Here is a 17,619-nt window from a genome sequence, read left to right as displayed (position 1 = left end):
TTGTGGTCCCTACTTGGGCAAAGGTATGTACTTCTGCCAACTAGAGACCCCAATTCCAATAGGGTGTAAAGTGCTTCATCACCAACTTTCCATAAATCTTCTGGCCCTCAGGTGCCTCTTGAATCCACTGCTGCACATTGATTTTAGACCAGGCTTGTTGTATGGTGTCTAAGAATGTTTTTAATTCCTCTCCTGATCAAAGCACAGAGGAAAGAATGTTAGGAGGATACACTGGAATATCAATATCTTCCAGTTGTCTAGCAAAGCATCTGCTTTTCCTTGTCTGTTGTTTGGATGATACCTAATTAAATAGTTAAATCGGAAGAAGAAAAATGTCCATCTATCATGCTTAGCATTAATACTTTTAATGAAATTAGATATAATAAATTTTGGGCGTCCACATTATGAATTTGTGACAGACACCTTTCAGGAAAATCCTCCAGTGTTTTTAAAGGCTTCCTTTATTGTAAGGAGCTTTCAATCACACACGCCATAGTTCTTCTCCGTTTCAGTCAAACTTTGTGAATAATATACCACAGAATGTGTTTCTTTGGTCTTCTCGATTCTGTGAGGTAGAACAGCTCTGATTACAAAGACACATCAATAAATGGAAACCGTACATCAGGGTGTTTCTGAATATATCCCATAGTAAGTGTCATCTTGAGCTATTAGAACGCATGCTCCTGGTCTGTGGTCCCCTTCAATGGCATTCATATCCTTTCTTGCCAGATAATGTTTTTGTAATTGTTGAGAAGTGTTGATTGAATTGCCAATCAAAATTGGCAAATCCCACAAATAACTGCAATTCTTGCACCGACTTTGGGGGTCCTAAGACTGCTCTGACTTTGGATGCATTCATACTGACTCCTAACTCTTCTTGAATCTAACTCTTGCATCTAACAGAGGTATTGTGCCAGTGTCTGTAGTGATTCTCAGATGAATCAATGTGGGTCTTGAAAAATGTAGGGCATCAGGGAACGCTGACGCACTGAGAACCTTGGCTGTCCCTTAACCGTCAGCAGCAGGATGGGGAATATAGCAACACCAACAGAGAGATCTGGGAACAACAGCAAAATGGCAGCAGGAATAGGGGTGGCAGATAAAGGGGACTGACCTCCGGGGATAGAATTGTCTCAGTACTTTCTCAGGATTCTTTGTGAGTAAAGAAGAATAGGGTAATCAGCTAAAGGGCAGAGGAGAGCAAGAGTTAGGAGGAGTTAACAACCAAGAAACAAGCTAAATAAAGCTGTGAAAAGAAAGACTTATCCATTATTCTGGCGGATGGCATAACGATGAGCCATTAAACTGACCGGGTATCAAGCAAAGGCCCCTAGATGCCACAGCAAAGAGCACTACCAGAACATGTAAACACATTAGTACATATTCTGCCTTTTACTTACATAACACCCTGCCCTATTGGTTACCTGGGGCTTACCTTAGGGGTCACTGATATGTAGAAAAAGGGGAGTTTAAGGCTTTGCAAGTAGTTTCAAAAGCCAGGTCAAAGTAACAGTGAAGCTGCACACACAGGCCTCGCAATGGCAGGCCTGAAACATTGTTAAGGGGATACTTATGTGGGTGGCACAATCAGTGCTGCAGGCCCACTAGTAGCATTCAGTTTACAGGCCCTGGGCACATGTAGTGCACTTTACTAGGGACTTACAAGTAAATTAAATATGCCAATTGGGTATGAGTTAATGTTATCATGTTTTTAAAGAGAGAGCACATGCACATTAGCACTGGTTAGCAGTGTTAAAGTGTCCAGAGTCCCAAAGTCAATAAAAATGAGGGAAGAAAAAGAAGAGGAAGGCAAAACGTTTGGGGTGACCCTTTGGAGAGGGCCATTTTCCAACAATATATAATGGTGTAAAATGAGTTACATTTTATCTGTTTATGTCAGAATGTCATTGCCGGTATCAATCCACAGAGATGACTAATGCATGTGCCACTGTATTTTACTCTTTTTTAGCTCGTTTTTTAGTAGGTAGATACTTTATTCTTTTGTTATTGATTTAGGGGGGGATTTTGTAAATGTAATGAATTATGTTACTCTCTGCCCAAGGATGCCCTATCCTCATCCAGCTTGTTATAACTTGCTGTCGGACAGTGTTAGAAATGGGGTTTTTGGTTGGCAGTCAGGTTACCCTCTGTCCAAGCAAAAGCCCTCACTCTAGTCAGGGTAAGTCACACACTATCCAAGATTATCCTGTGCCCACCCTCTGGTAGCTTGGCACGAGCAGTCAGGCTTAACTTAGAAGGCAATGTGTAAAGTATTTGTGCAATAAGTCATACAATACCACCATATAACACCACAAAAATACACCACACAGTGTTTAGAAAAATATATAATATTTATCAGGATAATTGTAGAACTATCACAGGAAAGTGATATAAAGTGTCTTAAGTCTTTAGAATGCAATACAGTGTCTTTCAAGCACAAAGTACCTGGTTTCTGGTGGAAAATCTCCTCAGAGGGCCACAGGAAAAGGGATGCGTGGAAAAAGGGTGTGTGCGTCGATTTCTCCTCAGCACACAAAGACTTGCGTCGTTCTTTTCCACGCGGGGAAGTCGGGCGTCGTTTTCCGGCGCGCAGACAGTCTCTTTTTGTGGATCGCGCGGATTACCAGATGTCCCGGGTCTGTGCGTGGATTCTCCTGCTTGTTTTCCGGCTGCGCGTCGTTCTGCGGGGCTGCGCGTCGAAGTTTCGATCTCACAGTAGGCGTCGCGTCGATTTCTCCTTGGAAGTCGGGCGGCGTTGTCCTTGCGAGGCCGTGCGTCGAAAGTTTGGTCTCACGGCAGGCGTCGCGTCGATTTCTCCTTGGAAGTCGGGCGGCGTTGTCCTTGCGAGGCCGTGCGTCAAAGTTTCGCACTCACGGTAGGCGTCGCGTCGATTTCTCCTGGAAAGTCGGGCGGCTTTATCCTTGCGAGGTTGTGCGTCGAAGTCTCGATCGTCCCGAGGGCGTCGCGTCGATCAGCGTCGGTGTGCGGCGTTTTTCTCGCCGCGAAACAAGCTGTGCGTCGAAATTTTCGGCGCACGGAGCGTCCAAGTGAAAGGAAGAAGTCTTTTTGGTCCTGAGACTTCAAGGAACAGGAGGCAAGCTCTATCCAAGCCCTTGGAGAGCACTTTCACAGCAAGACAAGAGTTCAGCAAGGCAGCAGGGCAACAGCAAGACAGCAGTCCTTTGTAGAAAGCAGACAGGTGAGTCCTTTGAGCAGCCAGGCAGTTCTTCTTGGCAGGATGTAGTTTCTGGTTCCGGTTTCTTCTCCAGCAAGTGTCTGATGAGGTAGGGCAGAGGCCCTGTTTTATACCCAAATGTGCCTTTGAAGTGGGGGAGACTTCAAAGAGTGGCTAAGAAGTGCACCAGGTCCCCTTTCAGTTCAATCCTGTCTGCCAGGGTCCCAGTAGGGGGTGTGGCAGTCCTTTGTGTGAGGGTAGGCCCTCCACCCTCCCAGCCCAGGAAGACCCATTCAAAATGCAGATGTATGCAAGTGAGGCTGAGTACCCTGTGTTTGGGGTGTGTCTGAGTGAATGCACAAGGAGCTGTCAACTAAACCTAGTCAGACGTGGATTGTAAGGCACAGAAGGATTTAAGTGCAAAGAAATGCTCACTTTCTAAAAGTGGCATTTCTAGAATAGTAATATTAAATCCGACTTCACCAGTCAGTAGGATTTTGTATTACCATTCTGGCCATACTAAATATGACCTCCCTGCTCCTTTCAGATCAGCAGCTGCCACTTCAACAGTGTATGAGGGCAGCCCCAATGTTAGCCTATGAAGGGAGCAGGCCTCACAGCAGTGCAAAAACGAATTGAGGGTTTTTTACACTACCAGGACATATAACTACACAGGTACATGTCCTGCCTTTTACCTACACAGCACCCTGCTCTAGGGGATACCCAGGGCACACATTACGGGTGACTTATATGTAGAAAAAGGGGAGCTCTATGCTTGGCAGGTACTTTTAAATGCCAAGTCGAGGTGGCAGTGAAACTGCCCACACAGGCCTAGCAATGGTAGGCCTGAGACAAGGAAAAGGGGCTACTTAAGTGGGTGGCACAATCCGTGCTGCAGGTCCACTAGTAGCATTTAATCTATAGGCCCTAGGCACCTGGAGTGCACATTACTGGGGACTTATAAGTAGATTAAATAGTCCAATCAGGTATGATCCAAAGTTACCATGTTTACAGAGAGAGAGCATATGCACTTTAGCACTGGTTAGCAGTGGTAAAGTGCGCAGAGTCTAAAAACCAGCAAAAACAGTATCCACAAAGTGGAGGGAGGCAGGCAAAAAGTTAGGGGTGACTACCCTAAGGCTGTCAGGTCTAACAGACAGGATCTCTCAGACATGGATATACTTACAAACACATTTTTCATTATGATCCCTGTAACAAATGGGTTATGCCTATTTAGTATGATAGGCTTTTTTGTTTAGCAAAGCCAATAGGCCTGTTTTAGTTAAAACAACACCCAGTTACATTGTGATCTTGCATCAGTTATAGATAGGGGTACTGTGATTTTGGGATCCATTAGGGATCAAATGTGATTCCAGAATGTCACCAAAGTTAATTCCATCTACCTTATGTAAATATTTGTAAAGCAATGCAAAGCATTTAGTAGTGTGTGCGCAATAAATGTACTTTTCCTTTTTCAGAGAAAAAAGCACTGACTGCACACGGATTTATTGAGTGTTGTTGAGTGGCAGCGAATGGATATTACTAGCCCACACCATGGCCCCTTAGTAGACCTTGGACTGCTTTGCTTTTCTAGCCTGAAAGATTCAAGTTCTTCAAAGGGGTGCTTAGTTCCCAGTAAGGAAGCAATTGTGGACCTAGCAATTGCAGAGGACTCACATCCTGCAGAACTAATAGCCACATTTATTACACTGGTGTTCAGTACTGGGATCAATGGTATCCAGTTCTGGTACGCATTGATAACATTTGATTTGTTATGTTTTGCCACACATTACCTATGCATTAATGCACAAACACTGAAGCTCACAGCTCTGAGAGGGAGGTTCAAAGGTTTGGTTGTGTGAACTCAAAATGTGGGAATGTAAAGCCCCCACATACATATGGCATGTGAAAATATTGAGGGTTGGTTAATGTTTTAACTGTGTTTATAATAACTGGTTCATATTTTAAGATTATGTGATAGTGGGATGAGCTTTCACAGAACTATTTCCATGAGTGCTGTAGGCCCTAGTGTCCTTGAACCCCAACACTACACACACTAGGCATCAGCCAAGAGCTGGGGAAGCATGTCTGTTAGGGCCTGTTGCTTACTCTGATCTGTCAGAAGGACAGGCTTGAGGCTGTGTCTTAGCAGACTCTTGCCTAGTGAACGTCTGGTGTACCAGCCTTTGGGTGCGACCCTAAGGCCCCTTGAAGTCCTGGTCTGCCAGGCATTGGTGTAGTTGGTGGGGGAAGACCTCAGTGTGAGGGGGCACAAGACAGGTGTGCCAAGAGGTGACCAGCCTGGTGAACAGCAGCCTCCACTCATGAAGAGAGGCCCCTGTGCATGAGACAGTGTTGGTGCTAGACACTTCTGTCCAGAAGGTCACTTTGGGCTGTCAGAATGGTAGCTGTTGAGGATTCTGCCTGGTAGACATCCGGTGGATGCACTTTAGGTATACCAGTTGGGGTGGATGCCTATGTTGAGGCTGTGCAAGGGGCAGGTGTGCCAGCAGTGGCCCCACCAGGTGACCAGGTGAGAGACCAAACATGCTAGGAGGAGCTGATCGGCAGCGTGCACCTACTGGAGGGGTGTTCTGGCTGTGGGACACGCTGACTGTTGGCGAGATCAGAACCTGCAGCGAGGACATGATAAATCGATGTGGCCCAATTATGAGGCAGCTGGGCACCCTGTGCAGCATGCCTTCTGTGAGCAGCGCTGAGCAGGAGAGGCCCTGTGCTGGTGACAGGCCCCAGTGACGACTTTCTCCCTCCGGAGCAGGGCGCTGTGAGAAGGGAGTTGCCTCCCCAGGCTGCCCTGCAGGGGAGTACCGAGAGTTGGGACCTGCACCTGTGGGGTCATGTGACGCCTTTCGTGAGGGCCCCCACTGCCTGATTGATGACACTGACAGGCCCTGCCTGGGACTGCTTACAGGTACTGGGTCAGGCTCTCCATCTGGGCACGCTTACTGAAAGGGGGGTCCCCTGGGCCTGTCAATCTATTCAGCGCACTGCTGGGAGCTTATTGGGACATTGAACACTTCCCTCAGCTGAGCTGCTTTGTCTTGAGGAGCACTCAGGCCACACAAACTGAGACCCCCTCAGATCTCATTTGCTGTTTTTAACAATAAAGTTGCTGTGGTTTTATAATGGTCACAGACATTATTTAGACGAGCAGTTAATGCAGGAAGATATCTTTCAGACTATCAATGCACTGCCATGCGACAGAGCCCCTGGATTAGATGATCTAACCATGGAATTCTATAAAGAATATGCACAGCTTCTTGCCCCCCACCTCTTTGCAATGTATGAGGACTCCCTTGCTCCTGGCGTTCTGCTCCTTCACTGCGCTAAGCTTTAATTGTCACAATTCTTAAGCCAAACAAGCCCCCTCAACGTTGCGAGTCCTATCCCCCTCTATGATTATTGTAGACAATAAGGGCCATATGTACAAACACATTTTCCCATAGACACAGAATGGGTAAAACCCTTTGGTACATCTGGCCCTAAGATCCTTCCTATAGTCTCCAGACTGCCCCCTCTGCTGCTGCGTATTGTGCAGCCTAACCAGAAGGGTTTTGTCCATGGAAGATCGGTATCCCATATACTAAATACCTTTTTCGCTCTCATACACTCTATCAATCCTGGTCGCCTAATTGCCCTCCTTTAAACTAAACCAGTTGCACGCCTACGCATCAACGGCACCATCACTCCCACCTTTCCGATGACACATGACACTGGCCAAGGATGCCCGCTGTCACCAATATTCTTTGCTTTTGCTAGAGTCTTTAGTGGAATGGCTGTGGCAGCACCACTCCCAAAGAGGACTGGGGTGTGCACAGCACGGGGTCCTCATATTTATCTATGCCAATTACATGATGTATGTGAGATGCCCACATGACAACCTGGACCCGCTGATACAGGAGTTTACCAGGTTTCGGTGGTCTGTCTGGAGTAACTATCAATTGGGCTAGGTCTGTCATGTTTCCCCTGACGGGTGTGACTGAGGGACTTACCTCAGAGCTTTCCCTACATTGGGTCATAGAATCGGTGAAATACCTGGGGATCTGGCTTAGAAGGAATACACAAGATCTGTGTCGGGACAATTATGGTCGTCTAATGAACTGGCTGGAAGAGCGCATAGATGGCTGGATTAAACTTCTGTTGTCCTTGACCGGAAGGCTGGCCATCACTAAGATGGTGGCACTTCCTAAGCTTATACAAGTTTGTCAATTTGCCACTGCCATTACCGCTGATTTTCCATAGGAGACCTCGATCTAAAATAATAATCCTTGTGTGGGCAAGCAAGCCACTCTGAATCACCTGGGAGGTGTTGACACTAACATTTGAGCAAGGGGGATGGGTGCTCCTGACATTGACCTCTACTATTTCTGAGTGCAGGCACAATTTACGCATCACTAGGTTTTCCCCACACACTTCCTGGCACACATTCAGCCAGAAGACAATCATATTGCCCCTTGTCCACTTCAGACTGCACTTTACATGGTGCCTAGGCATCTGTGCACGCAGATAGACACTAGGGCTTCTACGATATGGGCCTGAAACGATCTCAGTAGACCGGCCCACCAGAGTTTCCTCTATGCCCCCTCAATACCACTAATTGGGCAACCCCTACTGCCTATTATACTGGATGCTGGCACTAAATCTAGAACATGTGCTCTTCAGCTTATGACTATGGGACCAGTGCACCTAGAGGGCCACTTCATCACTCCACAACAGGCCCTCCAGGGACCTGCAGTGTCCCTGCTAGAAACATTTCCTCTATTAGGCACTTCTCAATTGCTATCACCATCATCACTGAACTCTGATGTTTCTGGTCCTCAAGTCAATCTTGAGCTGGATCCTCTTATGGGCTAGCAGTGACCTATTCTCTTCTAAGGCCAAGATCAACTTCTTCTCCTCCTGTGCAAGGGTTGCTGCTGCACTTTTCTCCTCAGCAGTCAAGGCCAACACTTTGACCTCAAGGACAAAGGTGCCTAGCTGCAAACTTAAAGTCCTCTTAGCCTTCCTGTCCTCCAGCTCTAATGGGGACAGACTGAGAGAGGACACAGTGCTCCCTGCCATAGACAACACAGAGGATGCCACACCTTGGGAAGAACCCTCCTCTGGCACTGGTGCCTCAATGTCATCCTTTTTTTTTTGCCTTAACTTCATTTTAATTTTCCTCTGAGGTGGCTTATAGCTGATGGACATTTTCCCAGGCTCCAAGGGCAGTGTGGAAATCCTTGTTCTTGGATTCCCTGCTCAACATGAGCCCTCACTGTTTACACATGCTCCTCAAGTCTGTCATCCGTATGCTATCCATGTTAGCCAGATCCACCTCCATATTCCCCAATGACTTGAAATCAGCAGGAATCAAAAGGAGAACAAGTGGATCTAAGCCTGATGTATCTCTGTAGCCACACAGGAGGTCAGCCCACTGATCCAATCCTTGGAGTCCATTTCTTTGTCATGGGTACAGAAGGGAGCAGATCCAGTACTTGAGAGCACCACTCAGGTTACAACAACCAGGGTTCAGTCCTCTTGTGATTTTCCACAGGTCCAGAAAAAAGTATTCCGAGGAGGGTGATTTGAGGAGCCATATTTATGGGTAGCACTAGCTAGTAGGTGGGGATGATTCTCAACGTCACCCTCACCGATGAGGTAAACATTCTCTGGGGCAACCTTACCCTCTTTTTCAGCAGTTTCTCTTTGCCCTACTGCAAACAGTCCCACAGTACACCTTACTCCTAAACTCCAAGATGGAAAAAACCTTTCGCTCATGTGCAGGGCCTGTGTGTCTGCCCAGAGGTATGCCAAGGGAAAAGAATATCTCCTTCCTTTGTGGGCTCTCAAAACTGGTTCTGGGGACAGCCTCCTGCCCATCGGGTTTGGAGACAGCCTGTCTTGGGGAGTGAGGGTCTGCCTTCCCCAGATCTCACCTTACATTCACTTGTGAAACTGCAGGTTCTTTCCAAACTAATGATGTCCCTGAGTTCACCCTAACTGGTCTTCCTGCCAGAGGAAGAAAACCACCTCCTCTCACACAGGCCATTCTTTCTGATATGTGAGCAGTTTTCACACCTTATTAATGTCACTGGCAGACCAGCTGTCAGTAGGCTATTGGTAATTAGCTTACTGGATGTTCAGGCAGGTTAAAGGTACATTGCCAAAAGTTACCTTTCCAAAATATTTATTAAAAACCGAACTACAGTTAAATTGAATTTTTAATAAATTGTAAAAATAGTCTTTAAATTATATTTACAGTAATTTCCTATCAGACGTTACAAATGAAATGTTATTATCTATACTTTGACATTTTCTAAGATTCCGCTACAGCCCCGCAAGGGAAAATAGCTTTTAAGGTATAATCACTGGAGGAAAATGACAACTTTAAATTCACACATTTTCCACTTCTAAATACCAGACACAATACCCTTGTGGGCAACAAGGTGAACTTGGGGTGATGTATCAATATTTAAAAGCTGGGTGTCCCACATGTCATAATGGATTATTCTGAGAGTTGTACACACTGGTCTTTAGGCTGCTGCAGTCAGGTAACATATGATAGGCCTGAAGCCTTGTTTCAATGACCCACTCTGTAGATGGTTTTATAGGTGCAGCAGTCCACAGGTGTCATTTAAGTTCCAGGCCCTGAGTCTATTTTCTACACTATACATTGCCAACTGAACCGGGGGGAAAGGGTAAGCAGAGACACTTCACTCCTATTTAGCATGGGTAAAAGTGCACTGAGTTCTAGGTCCAGGAAATACAGAGTCCAAAAAAGGTGAAGCATCAGGGGTGACTATGCATGAAAGGAGAATTACCTATACCTCCGTCATCCAGCCAGGAGCTAGGGTAGACTAACCAATCCCTTGATAGGCTTCTCTGCTCAAATGATAGAATGAGGACAATTTGCCACATCTGCAGTGGTACTTTTCTGTCTGCACCCCTCCAAACTACCCCTCGGTGAATATCTGCCTAGGGGCACAGATTTCTAAATCCAGCAAAAATAGGGCCCAGTATAAGCCTAAAAACCTAGGGTGATCATAAACTTAAAATCTGTCTGTATTATATTCTTATGCTCCTTTGTAATACAGCGTTAGTAAACACATATGTAATCCTGAATGTACTAATCATTTAATCAAATATGAATGTTGTTTTATATTAGTATGTCGCTTCTTGTGACACTGAATATGTTTGCAAACGTTCATGGTTCTAGTAGGCCCAGAAGGTAAGGGCTCAGGATTGTACATTGCACATTTCCTAAGAGTGTAGCCTTATTTTTCAAACTCGCCAGGGAAAATAAGATTTTGTGAGAATAATACGGCTAATCTATAGAGTTAATGAGTCAAGGCCATTTTGTGCATCCTTGAGGGAAAGATCCTTCCACCTGATAACTGGATAAGGTTTCTCTGAGAATAACAAGTTTCTGTCGCCTGATTAGCTACTTTGACTTGTATTTGGGAAATATGTACATATCACACACAAAAGGGAAGAGGAGGTAAACATAAAAAAGTAACAACCTCTCTGGGGACCCATACATGGGATAAAAGAGTCACTGATTTTGCACAGTGCATCTCTTTGATTGTATTTGAAACTATATAAAAAATAATTGCTCTACCCCGGCATTGGTTACACATGGAGTGTTGTAGCATGTCCTATGATGAAGCATACCACTACTAGTGGGTCCCCAGAGAGGGTGTTGGTTAATCTTTTTGGTTTACCACTTCATAACTTTTGTGTGTGTTAGGTTTATAGTTTGGGAGGATGGTTGAGGAGTTGTATCTTTTAACCCTTCTTTTGTGTACATAGTATATAAAAATATACATATATCAGTTCTCTTTTAATTTTTATTTTAGTTTTTAACTCCCACTACAAATGTTCTAGCAAGAGCCCTGGTCAATTGAAATGAGAATTATCTTTGACCTTTTGATACCCCTGTACTCTTGCACACCCTCCTTTGGACTGCCTTAGGTCGCCCTGATTATGCAAGACCTCTCACCTTACATTGTGATAAACAACATCTGCATTAGGGGTGCTGGTACAAAGCCAGAGAGATCAGAAAAAAGCCCATTGAGCCATTACTGCTTAACTTTTTATGGCCTGTGGCAGCTGCCACAAATGCTGTTAAAGCCTCTGGAAATGTTATGTTTAGTTTTCTGCTAACTGTTGCTGTGCCCATTTTATGCTTGTGCTTCTCCTCACTACAAGTACTCAGCATCTTTCTAAAGCATGATTATCCTGGTATGAAATACTGTTGCTGTCTGCCTCTCATGTTACTTTGGTCTGCTGCTGTTTTCTGAACCTTGCTTCTTTGAGGTCTACTAGTGTGAATGGAGATCACACGGTTATGTTTTCACCACTGCCCAGGTTACTAAGCTGCATATTGATTTAATTGAAGCACCACTTAATGAATGTGAACTTTTTTATTTTGTGGATGGATGGATCTTTTCTTAGAAATGATGAAGGTACTCTAATAGCCAGTTACTCTGTTTGAACTGTGCATCAAGTTATGGAAAGCTGTGATTTACTCACAGTGAAATCAGTCTAAGTCGCAGAACTCATTGCTCTCACCAGAGCTTGCACTTAAGGCAGTTAGGGGCATATTTAGTCTCCATTTGAGCCAAATTTTGATAATTCATTTTACACAAATTTGGCGCAAAACTAACTCCATATTTATATTTTGACGTTAGACCTGTGTAACGTCAAAATATTGGAGTTTGCACCATTTTTTATATGCATGACCCTACCTTGCGTCAATGAGATGCAAGGTAGGTGTTCCCATCTAAAAAATGGTGCTATCCCTATACCCCCTTATTTATCCCCCATGCTAAAATGACGCACAAAAAACTGACGGGTTAAACCCAGATCTGTGACCGGGCATGAATGTTTGATTTGTTACGCATTCCGTCCATCATTTGGTTTGTTTGCTATCATTAAGAGTCAGCATATAAAATGGAAATGAATAATGGGACCTTAAAGAATAAGATAGCTTAGAAATATTCAGAGACAGACTTAAAATGGCCTGATGATTCCACATTAGATTTGTGGTCCGTAAGTGCCATCCCTTCCAAAAAGATAAAATTAAGCCTGTATTAAATAATCATGAACCGGCCCATGATGTTCCCCTTAAATCTCCCTGGCTGCACTGCTAAGCTGGATCTAAAGTTAAATGATGGCCTCTACAGTTTCCATTGACAGTTGCAAGTGTCTAACTGATGCCCGCCTTTCCCTTCAGCTTGGTGACTAGTTATTTATTCGTATATACCAGAGGAAGACTGCCCTTCACCCTCACTGGCATTGACCCTATTAGAAACTGCTCACCATGAACAGAGCTGTTAAATGCCGAGGCCTGGTGACTTGGATCTACTCTAGTGTCCTGCTGCTGCTTCATAGACTCTGCCTCTCCCTGACATAACTATAGAAACCATTTCTACTACAGCCTAGTCACCCACTGGTAGTTTGAAGTCTCCGTGCCCACCTACTTGGCCTGCTGCTTCACCACATTATCTTAACCCAACAGCCTCTCACTGATACTGCTTCTGTCTGAAGTAAGCATCCTCCTGCTTCTGGATGGTGGATACCTGTGAGGGTCTGGCTTGCTATCCTTCTTGCTGCTTTGAGCATCTGGCTGGTGGTTATGACACATTCTCGCCATGAGGTGGGGAAATATTCCACAACAGAACTGTGCTGATCTTTCCTTTGCTAGGAGCAGTCACTCGGCTTCCAAGAGTAATTCCTACTATAGCTGTTGGAAACATACAGACAGACCATTAGCTCTTCCTCCTCCTAGATCTGAATGCACACCTGTTAATGTAAGAGAGAGCATTCCATTGATCACAGTGCCCATCAGTTTTAATGACACCTGCCTTTAGATTTTCCACCTCAGACACAGACTGCCAGTGTGTGCCAGCATCTCCACCTCATCTTTCACAAGCGTTTCAAAGGTGCAATAATACTTTTAATCGCAATATGACAGACGTGACTCATCTTGACTGAGCAAGGGAAACAAATGGCTCCAATATCTTTGTTGAGCAAAGTAAATGTAATATAACAGTAGAAAATATCCCTTTTGAGCTACATCCCTTTGAGTACAGCCTTCTCCACGGACTGTTGTTTCTCAAATGTCACCCTCAGGGAGGTTCATATTGTTCCAGCCACTGATGGTCATCCATTAGAAGAAAAAAAGGGGTAAGTGGGCTGTTTACCTATCTCCCAGTTCTTCTCATCTCTAATTCTCATGACTGTTGCCTTAGATGAGATAAGGAAGAATGCAAAGATTTTGAAAGAAATAGCAAATTCTACAACAAAAGCTGTTTTAGTAACAGAACAGCCAGATGCCGAAACCAAAAAGTTGATTAAAAATACAATGGCTTTTCTTTGTCGCTTAGCGGCAAATGAGGGGTCTGCACAAATGCAGCAATCTAATTTTACACTCATCTAGTCAACACTTCTCATAGCATACAAGAATAAATAGATCACATTAAGGAGAGTGTAAATAAATTACATGAGAAACAAGCGGCCCTACATGTGTCCCAAAGGATTCTGTGCGTGGTTGAGGGACGTTCTCTGCTTTTTGGGACTGAAGATATTTGAATCCATTATTCGCTTTATCCTAATCAAGGTTGTTATACATATTTCTATTAGATCGATCTTGTGCATTATCCAAAGCAAAGCAACATCTTGCAAAAATAAAAGCAGTATTACTTCTCAAGATGTTGAGGAAAGTGAAAACAATGAGATCAGTAAAGAAATGTTGAGACTATATTCTATTCAACTAATAAGATTTCCTCTTAGAAAAAAAGGGCTGTGAAAACAAACTTCATTTCTGTCTGTATCATATTCGTATACTCCTATGTAATGCCGTCACATATACAATCCTGAATGCACGAAACGTTTTAATTAGAAATGGATGTTGTTTCATATTAGCTTGAAGCTTTTTGTGACACTGAATATGTTTGCAAACTTTCATGATCCAAGTAGGCTCAGAAGCAATGAGGTCTTGTTTGTATATTACACATTTCCTAAGAGTGTAACCTCTTTTTCAAACCTGTCAGGGAATGCAGGATTTTTGTGGGAATAATAAGGCTGGTATAGAGTATATGCATATCTTCTCCTCAAGGACATTTTGTGCTTCCTTGAGGGGTAAATCCTGCCACCTGATAATTAGATATGGTGTCTGAGAGTCACACGTTTCTGTCACATGAATCAGCTATATAGACTTGTATTAGGGAAAAATGTCCATATACCAGTTCCAGTTTTAGATATTTTAGCTTTTAGCTCCCATTGGCCGTTTTCTAGCAAGAGCACTGGTCAATTGAAATGAGAATTGTCTTTGAACTTTTGATGTTCTGCTTGCTATTTTGCATTCGACGATAGCTGGACTTTAGGCTTGTTTTATTTTCAACATCTTGAAAATTCATTCAAATACCTATTACGGTTAATTGTACAATTCCTTTGGGAGGAATCGCGATCACTCAAACAAAACAATCTGCATCCAAAATTAAAAAATGAAGGCCATGCAAGAAGTGATTACTTGGCCATGTGTGTGCAACACATAATACTGCAGGTAGGGCACAATACCTCCAAACAGATGGCTTTCACAGGGATTGCCAGAATATTACAAGTCTTTACCGATCTAAGAAATGGGCTCCACAAACACATGAGTGGAAGTTAACTAATCAAGAAGCTGCCACACTTTTTCCATCAACATGTTTAGATCTAGGTCATCAAAGGGAAACAGTGCAGCAGGCCACAGCCACTGCTCAGTCTCTGTAAATAGAAGACATTTATACTCGCCATTGCAATATGCTAGAAACAAAGCTCACGTGACACATTTGTCAAATAAAAAAAACACAGAATCAAGAATAAACTCAGAGGAAGTATAATTGAAAATCTTTAGTTGATGTACTCTCATCTGCCCATTTCAATGGTAAAGGTCGGTCAGCAAGATACTAAGGGCATCAGTTAGACTTTGAAGGATAATATAACTTTACAAATTTCTAGAAGTCACCATAGAACACTGGTTGTATGACCTTCAACAAAGACCAAAGGGATAGTGAAAAGGAAGTCACTAAGCAATGGGCATTCTCTCTGTAGTAATAGTCTCCGTCAAGATATCTCACGTGCATCACTTTCTGAAAACAAAATTTGGCCAATGCCCCTGCATCCCATCTCTAGGGCGAGGAAAGGAATGAGAGAGTTATCTCGGTATACACACGCCAATAAAGGACTAATGTTTGTTAACATACCAGTGCAACACATATATCAACACCTCACATGCCATTAAAATCACATAATCATGTATGTTTTTCTGACTTTTACAGGTGACAGATCCGAATCAAGTTGATCTACAACACTGTTCACTCTGTCTGAGGAAATAACAACTCAACCTTTCAGTTGGAGCAACAGCATGTTTGCAGATGATAACAATTCCTATGACCAGTATGGCTCACCAGGTTTGGTTGGCCAGCAGCCTCTACCACTCTCTCTCCATGAGAATACTAGATCTAGGGAATCCATCACTGTTCTGTCCCCACTGCTAACACCACTACCCAAACAAGCGAGCTGTGACCCCAAACTCCAAAACAACTGTGGTCACCCCTGTCCTGGCTTGTGTAGCAGACACAGCCAAAAAATCAACTGTGCAGCATGGACAACCAATACCTATGTTCAATACTCATGGTTACAGGGTGGTTTTTAAAGGGCTGGGACAGGATGTGCTGCCGGGAGGGAGGCTGAGGGTGTGTTCCAAAATTTGACCAACATGAGACGTGACCAGATGGGTGCAGCAACATGACAGGAGGTTCATCTGGGCCAGATAATGTAGCTCCTAGAGACCCAAAATAATCTCCCGGAAGCTAAACTGAGTGTGCACACCCTCTATTCTAGGATGATGCCACATACCTATAGGTCACTTACTGTGGTGTCAAATTTAGCTGCTGAATTCCATGGTAAAGCAGCACCCGCTGTCAGCTATACTCCTGCAATATCTCAGGTTGTAAATACCATGGAAAGTGACTGCCATCACATGGGTACCTGCCAAACCCACTGTTCCTGCATAGCTGGCTCCAGTGGACCTTAGAAGGTGTTGTTCAGTTCACATGAGTGGGGCGAACCCTAATGAGCCTACCACCAAGAGACTAAAAAATCTGATGTACTACTGTCAGTCTCTGGACAATTCATCTAATCCACCGGATAGCCATGTATTTCTATCCTGCCCATGGACTATTGTCTGCAATCTGTGTCAAAACAATTAGTGTCAGGTCTGAACGTTCTCCTCCAACATCCCACTTACCTGATTTAATTCTCTGTGAATTGTCAAAGGGCTACAATGTGCCCAGATGTACATCTTATTTCAATGAAAAACATTGCTGAGCCAACTAATTTGTCTGTGTCTCCTTCTCTGTATAACTATGCACTTCTCATCAAAGTTCACACCATTGTGATTCAAGTTGTCAACACAGTCACTATGCGATCACTGACCACATACAGTAAGAGTAAAACTAAAATATGTGGCACCAATGCAACGTGACACCTAACATAAGAGGTATGTCTCCCAGTACATAAAACTGTTATCTGATGTTTTTGAAAATTGGTATAGCACCAGGAAAGTGGGTGTACTTATGCATGTATCCAGGCATAACATCCATGAACTGAGTGAGGACAGCTGAAAAGTTGACTTGGACATACCATCTGAGTAGCCTACTGTCCCATGAAAGGAACCAATAGCAAGAAATGTAATACTACCATGATCTTCATAATGGGCAGGGTGGCAGAGTGATATTGATGTCTGGAAACAGTTCATAGTTCAACCGATTCTCCATGGTCACAATGCGGTTGTAGTTAAGCCAGTACTTCCTGATGATGTGTCTCTTCGGCATAGTACGCAGATCAGGACATGTTCTGTACACAAGCTCCTTGCATTAATGTGTTGTTCTCCACCTTGGCTGGGGTGGGTGTTGGAAATTTCTGCAAAAGGCAAGTCAGATGTTTGGGTAATATTGCTACACACATGGAAGAAGAACATTGTAACCATCTGTTCAACACAGCTCCTGCCTACCCCAGTGATGTGTGACATTTCTGCAATGTGAGTAATGGTTATGTTGGGACTCATAAGCACAAGAGCTTTCCTAACTGAAGTCTGGAAACATTCAGACTGCAGGTTTTCGCTCATTACAACAGCCTAAGCATTTTCAAACATGCATCCTTTTTTTTGATGTGTAACAAATCATGAATACAGATTTCTAATAGACATACATTCCTAACAAAATCTATTAGTAAATCTAACATTTAAACTTAAAAAATAAAATATTTTACCATTTTACAAATATGAAAATATGTCCTTCACTTTAGGCATGTTTGGATAAAATCCAACAAATGTTGATGGACACAACACGGCACACAATCTTTGTGCCGTCTTTATATGGAGCCAACATTGATGC

Source organism: Pleurodeles waltl, chromosome 5 (genome assembly GCF_031143425.1).
Source record: "Pleurodeles waltl isolate 20211129_DDA chromosome 5, aPleWal1.hap1.20221129, whole genome shotgun sequence".
Taxonomy (NCBI): domain Eukaryota; kingdom Metazoa; phylum Chordata; class Amphibia; order Caudata; family Salamandridae; genus Pleurodeles; species Pleurodeles waltl.
This window is presented reverse-complemented; position numbering follows the sequence as displayed.